General features: G+C 34.2%; 1 protein-coding gene and 1 long non-coding RNA gene across 24 annotated transcripts in view; one reads left to right on the top strand and one right to left on the bottom strand.

The window, feature by feature from the left end:
* Positions 1–12,864, top strand: part of LOC113241103 (uncharacterized) — a 69,323-nt gene extending 56,459 nt beyond the window's left edge. Inside the window, exon 4 of the long non-coding RNA XR_008958315.1 lies at positions 12,134–12,864. This is a non-coding gene — a long non-coding RNA (uncharacterized LOC113241103). The remainder of the gene's footprint in view (positions 1–12,133) is intronic.
* BIRC6 (baculoviral IAP repeat containing 6) overlaps positions 1–21,003 on the bottom strand; it is a 226,993-nt gene that overhangs the window by 46,341 nt on the left and 159,649 nt on the right. The window lies entirely within an intron of this gene.

A 21,003-nucleotide genomic window follows, 5' to 3' on the forward strand; every position in this document is an offset into this window, starting at 1 on the left:
AAAATATAAAAGAATTAAAAATTCTGTTCCTTGATTGTACTAGCCACATTTCAAGTGCTCAGCAGTCACATGAGTCATTCTGGACACCACAGATAAAGAATGTTTCCATCACAGCGAAAGTTCTCCTGGATAATGCCATCTTCAAAAGCCAAATTCCTTATATTCTATTTACATATAAAAACCACGAAAAATAAGTGGGCACGGGGGCTCGACCCAAAGAGATGGGTCTTTCTCTGGGAGTTGTAGGTATCACATAGAGTAAAATAAACAATCTCTAGACTATATGAAAAACAGCATGAATAATTTGCTTAAGGTTTATTTCAAAATCAGTGATAAATACATGTATTGGATATACCTGTATAGTTAGATATAGAATACTAAGAATATTAATCATAAACTACTAATGGTATTTTCATGTAGAGAGAAGGACTAAGATTGGGGGAGAACATTAGGGTGAATTACTTTTTATCATATGTCAGTTTGAACTTTTTTTTTAAGACTTAATTATTTGAGGGATCCCTGGGTAGCTCAGTTGGTTAAGCATCTGCCTTCAGTTAAGCATCTGCCTTTGGCTCAGGTCATGATCCCGGGGTCCTGGGACCAAGCCCCACACCCAGCTCCCCGCTCAGCTGGAAGTCTGCTTCTCCTTCTGTCCCTCCCCCCTGCTTGTGTTCACCTGCTCTATCTCTCTCAGATGAATATGTAAAATCTTTGTTTTCTAATGTTGTTTTATTATTTTTTAGAGAGGGGAGGGCAGGAGAGAGAGAGAATCTTACGCAGGCTCCACACCCAATGCAACCCTGAGACCATGACCCAAGCTGAAATCAAGAGTTGGACATTTAACTGACTGAGCCTCTCAGGTGCCCCTGTTTTCCAATGTTATTAAGTAATGTATACTTACAGACTTTCCTCAGAGTTTGGTGTTTTTCCTAACATTCCTTTGAACAGAGTTCTATGCATGCAATTTATACTCCACATTACATTACCTCCAGATAATCCACCCTCCACTGCTCTGCAAGATTCTATTGTTCAAAAAATTAAACCTAATACAACAAAGCATACCTTTTTATAATTAATAACATATACTCTCACACTAGAGAAACAGTAAAATAAATTATATGCTAAACGACATCATATTAAAGTGACTCCACACCTTAAAGTGACAGGAGCTTATTATATATACACAAAAACTGTCTTAGAGGTTTCATAACAAGACACTTTGCCAGGATAATCAACAGAATTAAAAATAAACACCAATTTTGTCCTTACAATAAAATAATTGAGGCAACACTGTGTGTGTGTTTTCCTTAAAGATTTTATTTATTTGACAGAGAAAGACCTAGAGAGAACAAGGGCACAGGCGAGGGAACAGCTGAGGGAGTTGCAGAGGGAGAGGGAGAAGCAGGCTCCCCACTGAGCAGAGAGCCTGACATGGGGCTCCATCCCAGGACCTTGGGCTCATGACCTGAGCTGAAGGCAGATGTTTAACCAACTGAGCCACGCAGGCGCCCCGAGGCAACACTGTGTTTTTATTAAAAGACAATAATCCTGTTGAATTTAACCTAAAATGTTCTGATATATAAATAAACTATTTGATCCAAAGAACACGAAGAAATAATTTGACAAAGGAAATTTTAAACACATCTCCAAATGGCATAACATTAGCTTCTCGCTGATCAATTTTTAAGAATAAAGGTATAAATCACAGTACATTGATTACTAATCCCCAAAGGATAATAGCAATTATAAGCAGTGTCATCATTTTCCTTTCTAAAATTGAAAGACAACTAAATAATACAGGAAATGATTCTGATTACATTATCAATAAATCACTGAAACCAGAAAGTTTCTGAAGTAATCTCCCTAGAAGTAATCTCCCTCTAAAGGTGGCTTCATGTAAAATTTATATAAATTTAGATATAAATCTAAATGTGGTATTAATTAGGACTAATAGTTAGTGGTACTTAATTGGTATTACTATAAAACTTTTAATAATGCCTTTTATTATAGGTAACTAACACCAAAGCACTAAATTTTGTTTCCTAAGCAGCCAAAAAAGGACTTAGAAAAGAACTGAAATGTCTGGACTTCTAGTCTAATACTATTTTCCTGCTGTTTCTGCTTTACAAGAAAATAAATGTACACATTAAGAGAATAATCATGATGTTTCGATGCTTTAAAAACAAAGAAAACCGGACACTTCTAAACAGAACACTACTGTCTCAAAGGTAAATAGTGATTATGATAACAGTTAACAGCAGCTAACACTGGGAGCACACATGCCAGGCAAGAACTGTTTTAAGCATTTTACATATATTAATTAACTCCATTCTCACAATTCCATGGGGGTAAATATGCTCTTCATTTTCCACATGAGTAAAGTGAAGCACTTGCTCAAGGCCGCATAATCAGTGGAGAGGACAGGATGCACAAGCAGGTCATCCAGCTTTGAAGTCTAGACCCTTAAGCACTAAACTATAACGCCACTCAAGGTCACAATTTCAGAGAAAAGCACTAGCATGATTTACTAACACAGAGAGAAAAAGTACTTTATGCATGGGGAAAAAATTAATACGGCCTGAAATTCATCATAACAGTTTCCTTAAAACCCACTAAAAAATGCTAGTTGCCTTTAAGCTTTAAGACTATATAATTTATAATCTTAAAAACTTTTTTCAACATATTTTTACAGCATGGTCTCAAATTTAGCTTTCTACTGCATTCACATGGTAAAATGAAAAAACTGAGCTCTTTAATTCTCAGGAATCTTAAGAGTGTCAGGATTTTCTTTCTTTTCCTCCCTCCCTCCCTCCCTCCCTCTCTCTCTCTCTCTCTCTCTCTTTCTTTCTTTCTTTCTTTCCTTTCAGATTTTATTTTTAAGCAATCTCTACACCCAATGTGGGGCTTGAACTCACAACCCCAAGACCAAGAGTCACACACTCCACTGACTGAGCCCTCCAGGGGCCCCAAGTGTCAGGATTTTCTAATTGTCACTTTCTTACAAAAAACCCTCTGTAACACAAGAAAAAATCATGAAATCATTTCCAGATGAGTTTTATAAGTTTTCAAATCAATTTATTAAGGCATAAGTTACAGTCAATAAAATGAACTAATTTCAAATGTGCCTTTAATGACTTCTGACAATAAACACTCCTGTGTAATCACTGGCCAAATGAAGATACAGACTATTTCTATCATCCCAAACACTTCTCCTTATGCCTTTCCTCCTATGGCCAGCTTCAGATAACCACTCCTATGTTCTCACTGTAGAAAGCTGATAAATAGGAGAGAAAACCAACATCACCAAATCGGTTCTTTAAAAAGAAATAGAAAATCTGAATAGGCCCTTATCAGTTAACGGAATTGAATTAATTAGAAACCTTTTCATTAAAAAGCTCCATATGGCTTTACAGGTAAATTTTATCAAACACTTAGAAAAAAATATTTATTATTGGGGTGCCTGGGTGGCTCAGTCGTTAAGCATCTGCCTTCGGCCCAGGGCGCAATCCCAGGGTCCTGGGATCGAGGCCCGCATCGGGCTCCCTGCTCCGCTGGAAGCCTGCTTCTTCCTCTCCCACTCCCCCTCCTTGTGTTCTCTCTCTCACTGGCTGTCTCTCTCTCTCTGTCAAATAAATAAATAAAATCTTAAAAAAAGAAAAAGAAAAAAATTTATTATTAATCTTATATGATCTCCTTCAGAAAATAGAGGAAGTGGAAACAACTCATTTTTGAGGGTAAAATTAATCAGATACCAATTTGAGACAAAGACATCACAAGAAAAAAAGAAAATATGAATCAATATCTCTCACAAGCACAGGGGAAAAGAGAAAAAAAGGATAATAAATCACAACCAAGTGGGATTTTTTTCCAGGAATGCATGGTTTACTTAACATTTGAAAAGTCAAGGTAATACACCATATTAACAGACCAAAAAAAAAAAAAAAAAGCCATTATGAGCAGCTTAGCAGATCTAAATAAAGCATTTAACAAAACTCAAAACTCATTTATGATGAAACTCTAACCGAACTACGAATAGAAGAAAACCACCCAACCTGAGAAACAGCTTCTAAAATAGCCCTACTGCAATCATCACACCTAATGGTGAAGGAATGAACACTATTTTCCCAAAGTGACAACTTCTACAGTACACAGACAGTACAAGAAAAGAAAAAGGCATACAAATTGGAAAGAAAAAAATAAAACTGTCTTTAATGTCCATGGCATGATTACCTATACAGAAATCCTAAGGAATCTAGAGGAACTAGTACATGAGTTTCACAAGGTAGTAAGCAGGTAAATAAGTAAAAATCAACTGCATTTTTATATACTAACAGTAGGAAAATGAAATTTTAAATAAAACAGTACCATGTACAATTGCATAAAAAGTGGAACTGGGACAAATTTGACATAAATTCAAGGGTACAAAAACAGTACTGAGAGGCATTATAGGAAATCTAAACAGATAGATATACAATGTTCATAGATCAGAAGACTCAATATTAAGAAGTCCGTTTTCTCCATTAACGTAAAGATTGAATATAATTACAATCAAATTCCCAATTAGCCAACAGGCTTTTTGTTGGGGGTAGAAACTGACACGATGACTTTAATATGTATATGGAAATGTAAACGCCCTATAAAATCAAAATAGTTAAGCTGAATTTTAATGCCATAGATTAGAAATTTTACAATTAATGCACCTAAAAAGTAAGTAAACTCTTACAGATATTAACTGGCCAAATGCTTGCCTTTTCAAACTGTTTGGCAGGACAAAGTAACAAGAAAAAGAAAACAAACAAATCTACAATGATATTTTGACTAATGAAATCCCTAAAGGCAGAAATCCTCTGGTAAGAACAAAACAAAAATACATCATAAATCATGCAAAGCCCGTTTGGCTTAATAGTTATGATTGGCAAAACATTTCTACATAAAATTTCTATTCGTTCCAGCCCACATAAAAGCTGTAAGGGCTTAGCTAATGATCTCTGATGTCCCAACACTAGCCTTTCTCTTCTCTCCATTTTGGTAAAAATAGCTAAGCTGTTTAAGTTCCAAATATCTCCATACTTTTATCTTCTATCGCCATTCTAGATACCTATTCATACTTCTAGCTATACACACACAATTACTAAATGCTACTGTTTGCTATTTCTGGAGGGTGGTACATGAGGTAATCTATTTTTACTTTCTCCTTTGTGCTTTTAGGCATTGCTTAAATTACTCATGGCATGCACAAAATGATGTCTCAGATTTGTTTTAAAACAACCTACTATGTGTATATATGTGTGTGTTTGGAAAGAATAGAGTGAAGATATAAATAAAAAGCACAGCCAGGTGTTAATCACTGAGGAAGCTGAGTGATGAAGCTCATGGAGGTTTATCATGCTACAATCACTAGTTTTACAGATTTTGAACTCTTCCAGAATAAAAAATTTTATTAAACTGTCATAGTCAGAAAAGGCAAGAAGTCTGAGAAATGTTCCAGATCAAAGGAAATGAAAGAGGAACATATGTTAACATGTTATCCTAGATTAAATGTTGGACAAGAAGCGATTTTTTTCTTTGCTATAGAGGACATGATTGGGATAAGAGATGAATTATGAATGATATCTATGAATTAGACAATTAGATGGTTGTATTACATCAATGTTAATTTTCTATATTCTGATTACTGTAATGTGGTTATGCCGTACATTGCCTTTGTCTTTTAGGAAATAAATCCTAAAACATGGGTAACAGGGTTATAGTGTCTGCAACACACGTCTCACAATTGGTACATAAAAAATGCGTGTATGTGTGTAAAATTTATGTATGTTCGTATGCACATACAGATAAAAGGAAGGAAGGAAATCAGTATTAAACTTTTACAAAGGTATCAAACATTACCAACTAACACCTATAGAGGACAAGTTAAAATCTGGCAATATAAGAAACTGACACACACTTTCAATCACTAGTTCTAGTAATTTTAAAAATTAATCCTAAAGATAAAATAATCAAGGTCACCAAAATTAGTCACCATAGCATTCTTTATAACAGCAAAGGAATCAATTTGTGCTTATCAATATGGAGATGATTTAAGTGCTAAATATCAATTGTGCGCTCATAAAAATGAAGATGTGCTTTCTGATGCACTGGAACTTTACTACCATTTGGGTAAAGTATAACACAAAACAACAACAATAAAAAAGATAAGGAGATGTACTTATTTACTTGTTATATATATATATATATATATATATATATATTATGTACACACACACACAGGATCTCTATAAAAATCTAAGAAATTAGTAATAATGATTTTATCTAGGGAGTTCAATTGGCTGGCTATAGGACAGAGGCAGGAAGACAACTATTTATTGGATAACATCTTAAAGCTTTTGAATTTTGAAACAAGACTACTTGGGTAGGGCGGGGGGATGGGGTAACCGGGTGATGGGTATTAAGGAGGGCACATGCTGTGATGAGCACTGGGTGTTACAACGCAGCTAATGCATCGGTTAACACTACATCAAAAACTAACAATGTACTGTCTGTTGGCTAATTGAACATAAAAAAAAGAATACTTGGGTAAAGAATAAGTATGTAGTTTAATATTTAATAAAACTGATTTATGTTGCAAAGGAAAAGTACATGATACTGTATATTTAGGTATGTACTAAATTTTTACTTTCAAGAAATTAATGGATGAACAATACCCACTCTAAAGATATAGAATACTTAATTAATAAGAAAGCTTTAAAATTTTTACTAGGTTTATGAAGTCTCAATTTTTTTTTTCCTAACTGGTATGACAGCATGAATTCAGTGGACCTACTTGCTCTGCAGTAAAATGGATAAAAATTCTTTTTTTTTTTTTAAGATTTAGTTTATTTATTTGTCAGAGAAGAGTGAGAAAGCACAAGCAGAGGGAGCAGCAGACAGAGGGAGACGAGAACTCCCCGCCAAGCAGGGAGCCCAACACGGGACTCAATCCCAGGGACCCTGGGATCATGATCTGAGCCAAAGGCAGACACGTAACCAACTGAGCCACCCAGAAGTCCCAAACTGATAAAAATTCTTTAAAAAACAAACAAAAAAACCCCCAACACTTAGGGTCTCTGCAAATGGCCCTAAGAGCATACAAATAACAGAGAAAACATTTATTCAAGAAAATCTACTAAGACAAAGAAAGAAAAACAAGAGTCTGTAGTATTTGAACCAAGATCCTGCTCCCTTCCTCTTCTCAGCTCAGCAATAAAGAAAATCCATTCCAGACTGACAGAATCAGGGCTCCCTCTCCCCCTACCTTGAACTGGAAGATCATCTTCCCAAGAGGGGGAAGACTTCAGCTTTTGTCATCCTACCACTGTAATCCTATCAGCTGCTGTGGCTAGGTTCTAGATGAGTACTGCTGAGAGGTAGATGCTTCCTTGTGGCCTGGCCCCACTCTCGGGACAGAGGACCTGAATAAATAATTCTGTGAAGATATACAAATGGCCAATGAACACATGAGACTATGCCAGAGGTCACTAGGTATCAGAGAAATGCAAATCAAAACCACAATGAGATACCCACCACCTCACACCCACTAAGATGGCTGTAATTAAAAGCTCAGGTAATAACTTACTAATATGTAAAACAACACTTCCACTCCTAGGTACATACCTAGGAATTGAAAGGAAGAACAGAAAGAGATATTTGTATGCCCATTATTGTAATGTATAAGCATTATTCACAACAAGTGTAAACAACTCAAATGTCTACCAATTGATGAATGGATAAGCCAAATGCGACAGACATCCATACAATGGAATATCACTCAGTTATAAACAGGAATTAAGTACTGATGAGTAAGATAACATCAATGAACCTTGAAAATATTGTAATAAGCAAAAACAGCCAGTTATAAAACATATTTTATAATCCCACTTACATGAAATGTTCATAATGGCCAATTCTTTATACAGAACGAAAGTAGGTTAGTGGTTGCTTAGGGCTAAGTGGTGGTGAGAGGACAGTGGGATGACAGCTAAAGGGTGTATGACTTCTTTAAAAAGTGATAAGAATGTTCTACATCTGACTGTGGTGATGGCTGCACCTATCTGTGAGTATGCTCAAAACCATCAAATGTACACTTTGAGTGAGTGAATTGTACAGTAAGTGAATTATCTTTCAATGGAACTGTCAAGAAAACCTTTTTCTTTTTAGTTAGTATTTATTCATATACCATTTCCACTTTTTCCTTCTGGGATGTTTATTTTCTTCAATTGCTTTATAATACTACTTTGTATATGAGGAAAAGAAAACCGTAAGTTTTATAAACATTTTCCCTAATATGTTGTTTTAATTTTCAAACACATGAAAACATAGACATAAATGCAACTTATAGAGCCTCCTTCAACTTGGGATCAGCAAAAGAATGAAGCTTCAGAAAAACCGTCCCTCTTCCATTAAAATTCTGAATAGCTTCCATTTCTACATTTAAATATCTGAAACATTAGAATTTGTATTGATATAAATGTAGCCAGTTATCCAAAAATTTCAATTTGTACTATTTTATAAACTCATTTAATGAAGTACTGCACAATATTTTATTTTTCCCAACCTGCTTCCATGTAACATACAAAAAGAAACAGAACAAAGTACAAATCATCCCAATAAAAACCCCAGTAAGTTATTTTGTGGATATCAACCAACTGATTCTAAAATTTATACAGAAAGGCAAGATACTCAGAATAGCCAAAACATTATTTAAAAAGTCAAAGGACTGCTACAACCAGAATTTAAGACTTACTATAAAGTTAAAATAATCAAGATAATGTAGTATTGGCAAAAGAATAGACAGATCAATGGAACAAAAATTGTAACAAAAATCTGTGCATAAAGGTTTATAGCAGCTTTATTCATAACTGCCAAAACCCAGAAACAACCAAGATGCCCTTCAAAAGCTGAATGTGAAAGTAAACTGTTGAATATCCAAGCTATCAAGCCACAAAATGACACGCAGGAACCTCAAACACATACTGCTTAGTGGAAAAATTACTTAGTGATAGAAGCCAATTTAAAAAGGTTATATTCTGTATGATTCCAACTATATGACATTCTGGAAAAGGAAAAACTGCAGCCTGTAAAAAGATCAGTGGTTACTAGAGGTTTCAGGGGGGTGAGAAGGAAGTTGGGAGGAACAGGCAGGGCACAGGCAGTGAACCTATTTTGTGTGATATTATAGTGGTGGAATGCATGACACTATGCATTTGTCAACACCCACAGAACTGTACAAAACAGAGTGAACCTGTATGTAAACAACTGCCTTTAGTTAAAAATAATATATCACTATTCATCAACTGTAAATGTACCCCACTAATGCAAGATATAAGTAACGGGATACCAGGAGTAGAAGAGAGAGGGATTATGTGGGAACTCTGTAAACCTAAACTGATTTAAAAAAATAAAGTAAATAAAAACTGAACTACATAAAATTAAAGTTATTTTAGATAAAATTATACAAGAATGTAACTATTCCAAAACACACTGATTTTCAAAACGTAATTAAATTGTTGTAAGTTATCAAGAACAACAGGAAAAACCATAAAATGAGACATATCAGTCCATAATAAGAATAACGCTGAGGAGAGCCTGGCAAGCTAAAACTCACTAAAGAGGAGCTGGGGAAAAAGATATGACAAATTTACAACCACTGTATGATTGATAGCTGAAATTTTTAAAAATCTAAACATAAATGGGCATAGAGAAAATAAAACAGCTCTTTTAAGTAAATGAAACATGGTACTTCCTTTTAATCAAATGGCATTTATTTCTTTCAATGAAACTAGTAGTAGGCAGGGTAACTGGGAATCTTAAATTATGAAAATAAAATATACTCTCTCCAGATAAGGAACGGAAACGAAAGCTGTGGAGACAGGGTAATAAGCAATGGACAATGAGACTGAGAGTAGCCCCAACAGTGTGAGACATAAAACTCTGGGTCTGATTTATAAAAAAACTTCAAATAGATTTCATTACTGTATCCTTTCTTATGCATTTTGCACTTCAAATGTCAAGGTCTTGTATGTTTGCATTTTTCCTGACAACAACTAGTTACATAAACAAGTGCGTTCATTTTAATGTCAAATTCTAAGAGATATTAACACATCTGGCAATCTACACTTATGTCTGGAACCTGGAACATGGTTATTAAAATCAAATTTTGCATTATTTGTGTTTTATTTTTTTAAAAAGATTTATTTCTGAATATAGCCAGAGAGGAGAATTTAGAAAACTAAGGAAAAGCTAATTTATGTTCTCTTTTTAAGATATGTACTTTTAAACTAATGTGGACGGGTGTTCAGTGAACAAAAGGAGTCAATAAATGTAACAAACTCTTAATGAAAACCTACCTGTTACAATACAAAACAGAGCAATTGTTTTAATCTTGAATTCTTAATCCTCTTTTTGCCCTGAAGAGCTGCATCAGAAAACCCTTAGGTGTCTTTATACTTTGCTCCTTTCTACATGCACACTTCACTGTTACTACAGAATTAAATGTGACCAGGTGACAAAGAAAGAGCAGGGGCACAACACTGTTACGCAACGCCATGTCTGCAAGGGTGGCTTATAGCTCCTTCTTTACTCAGGAAAGACCAAGTGCATGTTCAGTGTTACTGCTTACTACTATGCAAAGTCACTATCCTCCTGATGCTCCGATGTTTCCTGGTTGCTAAATTATGCAATACCTGAAAAATACCTTGGAATTTTCAACAAGGATACAGATGTGTGACAATACTATAATTATTCCCATATGAGAAATTTTCTCATTTTTTCTAACTTTTTATTTTTTAAGATTTTATTTATTTGAGAGAGGGAGAGGGGTGAGGGAAACCACAGAGGGAGAGGGAGAGGGAGAGGCAGACTCTCCACTGAGCAAGGAGCCCGACGCAGAACTTGATCCCACGACCACGAGATCATGACCTGAGTGGAAGGCAGACACTTAACTGACTGAGCCACCCAGGCACCGGAAATTTTCTAATTTAAAAGTAGTAACTAGGGGCGCCTGGGTGGCTCAGTCGGTTAAGTATCTGTCTTCAGCTGGGGCTATGATCCCGCGGTCCTGGGACTGAGCCCCTTATCAGCCTCCCTGTTCAGCAGGAAGTCTGCTTCTCTCCCTCTCCCTCTGCCCCTCATGCTGGCGTGCTCTCTCTCAAATAAATCTTTTTAAAAAATAGAAGTAGTAACTAGTAGTAGATACAAGAATAAAATTCTCCTTTTCTGTAGTTGAAACTGTATTTCAACAGAGGAAAGAATATTCAAATAACTCAAAAGAAACAGAATTAAGATTCATCAGACAGAAAATTCATAAGAAATAACCATAAACATTAGCAATTTTTTCTTGAAGCACCATTCAGCATGTATAAAAGTTAAAATAATTCTAAGACAAAAATGTAACATATCTACCATTTGGCTTATTACTGGCAGAAGCTATCGATTTAAATGGAATAGTTTACAGTGAAGTTTACCATGGATTACTAATGGAGAAGACCCATCCCTCTGAATGAATTGAAAACATTTCCCATCTTCAATATGAAGCCTGTCCAAGTTTTGTTCACTTCTTTTTCTCTGAGTATAAGCAGAAGGTCTCCACAAAAAGATCCACTCATCATGGTTGTGGACTAAGTAGGATATCTGATAACACTTTATTCCTGATGCAATGCAGAATAAGGATCACATCTCTTTTAATTATTTTATAAAACCCTGACATTTAGTAACTTCATTATTTAGGCTAAAATGTGGTGATTATACATTCATATCAGACAAACTGACATCAATTCACATTAAATATGTCAGCTTATATGTACATAAAAGAACTCAAAAATAAATTTATAGCTACTAAATATAGAGTAATACATAAATGGCAGAATCTAATTTTAGCCTTTTCATTATATTTTCTATCATTCTGTTGAACTGTTAAAATGATAAAAGATTTGAAGTTCTACTAAAACAACTCATTTTCTATCATTTTCCATCATGTTAACAGACTAAAACAGAAATGCGTACTGAAAACAAATACAGTAAATTTATTTAGTATTTCTCTACACGTTCAAAAGTACCTTTCCTAGAGATTTGTTTCACAATTTTCTTTTTTTTCTAGACCAAGAGATGTTCTGGGAAAATGGGTACTTCTGTCATCACTATAGCAGAAGATGTTAAGAAACAGAAAAGAAGAAAACGAAGAGTCTATCTTGGCCATATTAGGCATTATTGGGAGAGCACTTCATCTCTTGCTAATTGTTTTTGCGTATGTCTGTACCACAATCTGATGGTCTTTTTCATGGAGCTGCATTCAGGACAAAATTCAGCTCTCACAAGAATGATTTATAAGCATATCCTTTAAAAGTACATTTCCTGAAGATTATGACACACACTCCAGAGTATGTGCCTTGCTCTAAGTGCAGCAATAAATATGGACAACAAAGATTTACTGCCAGAAAACATACAAGATCTGGTAATATAAACAAGACACAAGGGGCGCCTGGCTGGATCAGTTGGTGGAGCATGTGACTCTTGACCTCAGAGTTATGAGTTCAAGCCCCAAATTCGGTGTAGCAATTACTTTAAAATGTTTAAAAAAACAAAACAAGGGGCGCCTGGGTGGCACAGTGGTTAAGCGTCTGCCTTCGGCTCAGGGCGTGATCCCGGTGTTATGGGATCGAGCCCCACGTCAGGCTCCTCCGCTATAAGCCTGCTTCTTCCTCCCCCACTCCCCCTGCTTGTGTTCCCTCTCTCGCTGGCTGTCTCTATCTCTGTCTAATACATAAAAATAAAATCTTTAAAAAAAAAAGCAAAAACAAAAAAAACCAAAATCAAGACACAAAGCAAAAATGCCACTGATATTTTTCTAAATATACATAATGAATACTTATTATTTACAATTAAATTGTGTTTAAATATGTTTCCTTTCAGCCAACTAATAACCTAATATAGGATAGGGAAATGTAGTCAGTATGAGAAATAAGACTAACAAAATGTACAGGAAAATATTTAGTCAGAATTAATAAACACTGAATATTTTCAAAATGACATCTTCTTTTGGATTTATATTTAATATCCCAAAAGAAATGTATGCTTTATAATGATTTTTTGTATGCAACTGTAAGATTACACAGAATACAAACACTGCATGAAAAAAGCATCCTGTTTTTTTTCTGATGAATCTTCAACATGTGTTGACTTTCTCTTGACTTTCTCTATTGAATTTCAGTAATATAAAAAAAAATAGAAAAAGCTCATCTAAAGTGTAAAAACCTCAACTCAACCTAATAAAATATTATTTGTTTACAGAATTTAAGTGAACTCAAAACTAATGTGAAAACTAAATAAATTCATTATTCAGATATTTAATTTTCAATTAAGGAATTTATCCAATTACTTTGCCTAACCTGAAACATAAAATCATTCTGTATTTCATGGAAATATCATATGGAAACAAAGCAATCCGAGATCCTCAAATTATTTCTCTGTAAATTATAAATCCTTACTAGAATTTAATCCCTAATTATGTGCAATTAATAAGCCTACAAAGTAATGTGGCTAATGTACATATCTTAAAAGATAATCATGTAACAAATATATTATGACTGGCAAACTAATTTATTTAAAAGAGAGGTCAATTTTTTAGTACTGATCTGATAATCTGACTTATACAAAATCCTTCCTAAGTAAACTGTATTTCCTCCTCTAGGTGATCAAGTTGTAGAAATTATACTTGAACAAAATACAGTTTTAAAAAAAGGCTGAAATAAATATTGGGTATAGTAAAGAGAGAAAGAATTGTTTTTACCCAGAATATTCTTAAATTCTCACTAAAACATAACTGAAGAAATAAACCAAAAGCTGTTCTTTGCTATTACATATTTAAAAACAAAACATGGCTCTGCAATTAAGACACTTGCAAATGAAATTACTGAAAGGACATCTTTTTTCTTTTTTTTTTTTTAAGATTTTATTTATTTGACAGAGAGAGAAAGAGAGAGTGTGCTCGCACAAGCAGAGGGAGTGGCAGGCAGAGGGAGAGGGAGAAACAGGCTTCTCACTGATGCGGGGCCAGGACCCTGGGATTATGACCTGAGCCCAAGGCAGGCACTAAACCGACTGAGCCACCCAGGGGCCCCACTGAAAGGATATCTTAAATGAGTACATATCACGAAGAATATTTGTCCATTAATAAACAGAAGGTATTTTACGGCTGTGCTATGAATTTCATCTATAATTAACACTAACTCTATCATATGTAAGTGCTCTAATGCAAACATCAAGGGGTTTCGTATAAATACACTGATAAAAATAACTTCTGCACCTAACAATTCATATACAATATTTCTTCTCCCTTGCAATTTTCCAATTATTTAATTTATTGAATTTATACATCTCAACCAAGCCTTAGCCAACAAATTATTTTGGGGATTCATGTCCACCCTAGATATGCTGAACTTTGACTGAAGTTGGCAGTTAAGCCAGCAACTAGACAAGAAGAATGAAATAGAGAGAAATCCACATCAAAGTATCAAAGATTACCAACAGAGAATCAAGGTATGTATGTTTTTTACACAGGTCAGGGCCAACTTGCTCTACCCAGCTGGAAGGGCATTCTACCGGGGATCTGTGTGTGTGTGTGTGTGTGTGTGTGTGTGTGTATGAAATGAAATATTTCATCGTTTCTCAATGTAAACCTAATTAACTGTTTTAGCCAATTACTTTATTATGGGGTCTTTTTTAAAAAGATGGGTATTAGGGAGGGCACGTGTTATAATGAGTACTGGGTGTTATATGCAAGTAATGAATCGTTGAACACTACATCAAAAATTAATGATGTACTGTAAGGTGGCTACTATTTATCACATAAACATCTAGTTTGTGTAATATTTAATCATATAATGGCAATACAAGCAGCATAAATTTGGAAACAAACACAACTAACTCGTAATAGGTTTACAATTTAATTATTGAGAAAAGAAATATACAAGTCGAGGTGTTTATAGAAGAACTGGAGAGTTATGTTTAATTTGTAAGTTAGTTAGGTGGAATTTCATTAAGAAAGTTTATACCATAAGAGGACTACAATGTGAAAAGTGAAAATATAAGCATTAGGTACAATGGCAAATAATAGCAAAGGAAGGATCAAGTTACTTTGGTTAATCACGGAAGGCATCTCTCCAGTGTTGCAGGTATTTTATCCTTACAAACTTGTACAAATGAAATCAATTGGAAATCCATCTAAATTTTAATTAAAGCAACCTCTTCCCCCGCTTTCAAATTTACCAGTACAATTATCTAACAAAACAGAGTGAAGTATATTCTATACCAAAGATATTTATCCCCACATAGGATGCCTTTGACAAATACGAGAATTTCAGATAAAAGGAACTAACATTTGTTGATGAATGCCTCTGGGCAAGACACCTTAAGCGGACACTAACATGATCAAAATTTTGGCATTCTGTGCTTTTACCAAAAATGAAATGGTAGATAGGTCCTAACAGTATCTTGTTTGTAATCATATATAGAAATAAATACAATAAATATAGGTAAGCAGTCCAAATTCTTTTGTACTTCTCAACTAATTTTCAAGAAAACTAGGCCACATTACATACAGCTTGGGATTAAAACCAAATGACATGCAACTCTACTTAGCAGAAGAATCTTTAAAAATTTTAACCCATTTCTGATAGACTGTTTATTAAAACAGTGCAAAGAAACATGCATAGTACAACTCAAAAGTTTCAAATAAACCATTATCAAGAAAACTGTAAGATACAAAGTTAAGTACTATGTGTCATAATGGCTCAATAACTTCTACTTATTTGTTCCCAGGCAATGTATATCAATAAAATAAGCAAAAATAAGTTTTTATAAATTATGAAATTACATATTTTCTATTGATAAACCACTAGCTTTTCATGGCACAACACTAATATAACGTCTCTCAAAGAACACTAGACCCTCCTGAATTTGCTGCCCTTAAGACCAGAAAGATGGGTACAGTGTAGGTGTGGGGTTGGGGACAGAAGATGGGTATGCTGGCAATTGGACATTTACTTTGAATTAACTTTTTAGTAATAACTTCAGGTTTTAAAGAATGTGGTCATGTTTAAATTAAGATATTTGCCATAACAACAAAACTAACTTTATTCTCAAACAGTACACTATGAAAAACTTAAGTCCTGACTTTTTGAGAAGTATAACCAAAGATAAGATACACTAAGAACTCTAAACATATAAAATTTAGTATGAGGGAAATCTGATGGTATAATACTTGCAAATAATGGGTTTCCCACTATAGCTAGCTATGGAACTATGAAACCAATACTGTGAAAATGAGAAAATTTTAATCTAATATATACCATTATTTAGCTAAGACAACCAGACACATTGGTAGCTACTCTATAATGTTCCCCACAAAAAAGTCCCGTGCTTGTTCTCTCATTTCTATCTCCTTCTAACATATCATGTTTATTCATTTCTCTTTTCCATACTGAAAAAGCCACTTATATCTTGCTTTAAAATTTGAAAATTTGTGGGACACCAGGGTGGCTCGGTCAGTTAAGCGTCTGACTCTTGGTTTTGGCTCAGGTCAGGATCTCAGGGTCTTGAGATGGAGCCATGCATCAGCTCCACAGCTTGAAATTCTCTGCCTCTGTCCCTCCCCCTCAATTCCCACCCGCTCTCTAATTAAAAAAAAAATTTTTTTTTTTAATTTGTGAGTTTAATAATGGCCATATTATTGCTAAACAGTTAAACCTGGGCAAATGAATAAATTTCTCTGGATTTCAGTTTTCTCATTTGTCCCCTCCTCATCTGTAAATTGGCAGGGGCTGAGGAGGAAAATTCAAATTTCCCTTTCTGAAATTATATTTACCTCCATGCTATGAAACTATCACTAAAATGTAGAGATTTTATAACACTCTGATAATTAATGGCAAGTAATTTAATGTGCTCAGTGATGTTGCTTTCTGAAAATACGAGCATGTCATTTTCCAAAATGGTACGAGACAAGGTGAGGGTGAGGAACCCTAAAGTAACATTTTACATTCATACATTTTTTTTTTAAACCAAGTATCCCTAGCAATGAAACAGGATTCCCATCTAGTGGCCAGCAGGGTAACTGCATGCTTACTGAATAGCACAAATGTTATTAACACGGCTTGAGAAAAAAATGATCCTTGTTTACAAGGCAGCTTTCAAAATAACTTGGCTACGAAAAAAAAAAGTCAGAAAGTTGAGAGAGAGAATTTAAAATGAACACATTCTTCATACAAGGATTTTCCTATCTACCTACTTTCTCTCTTTAAGGGTTTTTATCATTCCTTTTGAAAACTGATACTGGAGATAAACTATTTTTTGTTTGAATTAACCCACCTTGAAGCTCTGGCTTCAAACTTACTGTTCTATAATTTTTCTAACAACTCTTATAAATTTAGCTTACTGAACTAAGTTCTTTCAAGAAAAATTTAAAAATACATACACAATACTGTTTGATACATATAGTTGGCCAACACCAACCTATGTTACTGATTTCATGTTAATCTAATGTACAAAACCAAATAAGAACACGATCAGATGTCTTTATTTTAGTTAGCATAAAAAGAACTATTTAAGCTTTAAATGTACTCAGCTATTTTAAGTAACTGGAACCATGTTGTAACATTCGACAAATCTGATTAACTTAGCTAAATATGAAGAGTTATACTGCCCCTGTGACGCCGCCAAACCAAACACTCAAAAAATTTCTCCATTCTTTCACTTATAACGAGCTCTTACATTTTCTCCTCCATCCATTTTCAGGCCAACAGAGAGAGGCTAATATATGAAAAGGTTATAGTATGAAAACTACTATTAGGTTATTAAGAATTCCTCCTGAAACAGTTAATTCACAAAAAAAGAAACACTAGGATTTTCTCCTAACAATCAAGTCTATATAAAGTTCCAGATACATACACATTCATAAGAGCATCCGAGAATTTTTAAAATTTTACAAGTTAATCTAAAACTAACATACTGGATAAATAATGCAAAGATATTATTATGCTACAAGTAAAAATGCTGAGAATTACTTATGGACTAAATTTAACAAATTTAATGATTAAATATAACCAGTACCTCTCTCAAAGAATAGGATCAGTGCCTCAATTACAGAACTGTTATGGAAAAAAGACTGTCCTTTCCCCTAAGGAATCAGTATGCACTCTTTATGTTGGTAATAATTTTGCAACCTGCAGTATTCTGTTTACCTCTGATGCAAAGATGTTCACAGCTAAAAGTGAAGATCAATTACTATGTGCAATTACTGCTCATCAGTATGGTCAGCATATTGTTAATCACTTAAAAATTTTGGCCAATTTTTAAACTTCTACCAAAATAAAACAGACTTATAGCTAACCTGCTCGTTACAATGCAAGCCTTCTGATATGAGAACTTGAAGCCTTTCTTAAAAGAAACAAGGAGTAGACTCTGATATTCCTATCAATTTTTAACAGTAATTGAGAAGAAAAGTTAAAGGATTTCAAAGTACCTAACTTGTGCATTAGGAGCCAGAAAAGAAGGACAAAAAGGAGGTGGGAGAGGAGTAAGAAACAATATTTGATAGTTAATGGCAGACCAGTGAAAAGTAGAGCATAAATCACTGTATGTTTCTGTATTTTCTTGTCTTGATTGCCAGCATTTAAAAACATGTAACAGAAAGGAAATGTGTACTACTTGACTACAGCTCTTAAAAGAGCCTACTGCATTATGCCTGTGTTTCTGTATATTATCTGCTAGTGATGTAAGCAAACCATCCCTTGAATATAATGTCACAAGTGAAATCATTAGCACTGCTCTCACACTTAAATACCAACTTGCCAGACAGTCTATGAAATAAATGGTGTACTCTGTAAAAATGTCAATATTATGAAAGACAAAAGCTGGCAAATGTTTCAGATTAAAGGAGAAGAGATATGACAACTAAATAAAGCAGAAGATTCTAGACTGGATACTTACCCTATCCCACCACCCAAAACTGCCAAAAATAATATTTGATAGGCAAATGACAAAACTGGAAAATGGACTATAGACTAATTTTCTAAACTTGAAATTCTTAAAAAGATTATATATATTTGAGAAAGGGAGAAAGAGAGGATGAGAGAGAGATTATGACAGAGCACAAGTGGTAGAGAGGGAGAAGCAGGCTGCCCATCGATGAGGGAGCCTGATGCGGGGCTCAATCCCAGGACCCTAGGATCATGACCTCAGCTGAAGGTAGCTGCTTAACCAACTGAGCCACCCAGGCACCCCTAAAATTGGAATTTTACTAAGTTCCAAGAAAAATGACTAGATAATTTGTTCATATTTTAAAATGCTACTTAAAAAAACTAACATTTAACAAAAATTGATGATAAGTAACATATTTACTAATGTAACATTAAGCTATATTTCCCTGAAAATTCATATTTAGAATATTCTAAATGAGCATACTTTTCTCACCAACTAAAGATCAAAATATATTCCAAACTCGAGAATAATTTTCTCTGATCACTGAAAACATCATTTAAGAGGTATGCTACCAAATTATCTGACCTACTTAACTAAGTCACTTTATATTAAACTTATCTTAAATATTATTTCAAAACAATTTGTTACCACATTCAAATATGAATGTATCAATTCCAATTATACCACTGGATAAGGTACCAGATTCCATGACATAAATCTAAACCCTGGGCTGAAAAAAAAAAAAAAAATCACCTTTTACAGGTAAATAATAAGTCACAAAGGAAAGGTCAAACTCTGATTTATCATATTAAATTTCTAAAAAAGCTCCAAGATAATCAAAGTCTCTGTAATTCCAGATGGTTACCAAAATCAGTTTACTTATTAACATATATACTTCCCAGAAATTGCACCTTACATGAATACATTATTTTAAATAGTAAAAGTAGATAATATTGGATTTCCTTTTTGACCCTGAACCATAAACATAAAAGTGTTACACAAAGACTGAATTATAGAACAAGACAATTTTTAAAATTTTTGAGAGGATATAAGTTTTGAAAGTGAAATGATTAATAAAATGGTATTTCAATAATGTGGAAGGAAATAAAGAAAAACCTTATCTCACTTTATTCAATTTCTCTATACAATATAATATTAAATTTTGGCACCAATATCTGTTTATAGCTCTAAATATTTTACTTAATCAAAACATATACTGTGTATTTGACATCTACTTTTTAAAAAAGACAAACGTGATGTATGAAACAGGTCAGTGTAAAAACAAAATCAATCTAAATAATACATCACCTGAACATTTTTATGAAGAAGTTTAAGGTAGACTAGAGAACTATCTGTTTTTAAGCCCAATAAACTCCATGGTAGTAGAAGATAAGGGGCAATTACCCCTTTTCTTTTTTTTTTTTTAAGATTTTATTTTTAATTTTTTGAGAGAGAGAGAAACAGCCAGCGAGAGAGGGAACACAAGCAAAGGGAGTGAGAGAGGAAGAAGCAGGCTCCCAGCAAAGGAGCCTGATGCGGGACTCGATCCCAGAACACCAGGATCACGCCCTGAGCCAAAGGCAGACGCTTAACGACTGAGCCACCCAGGCGCCCCAATTACCCCTTTTCAAATACAAGTGGCTTTTTCCATCCATCCAACTGTGCATTAAACTACCAAGCACCAAACAGACTTCAAGACTTATTTCCATCACTTTCCTTACCTATCCTTCCTTAATAATCTAGTTGAATGTGTAAATGTCTATTTTTATAAGTAAAAATATGAATAAAGGCAGAGATAAGCAGAACAGATAGTTGAAGACAAAAACAAAAAACCTAAAAGTTCTTGGCTAAAAGGAGGAGATGTTAATTGCTTGTTTTTCTTGGCAATATCTGTAAACAAAATATAACTTCTATTATTATTATTTGGGAAAAGAATGCCAATTCTTGGAACTAATTTCACAACGATAACTAGTTTCAATTATCAGTTGCATACTG

Source organism: Ursus arctos, unplaced genomic scaffold (genome assembly GCF_023065955.2).
Source record: "Ursus arctos isolate Adak ecotype North America unplaced genomic scaffold, UrsArc2.0 scaffold_8, whole genome shotgun sequence".
In the NCBI taxonomy this organism is placed as follows: Eukaryota; Metazoa; Chordata; class Mammalia; order Carnivora; family Ursidae; genus Ursus; species Ursus arctos.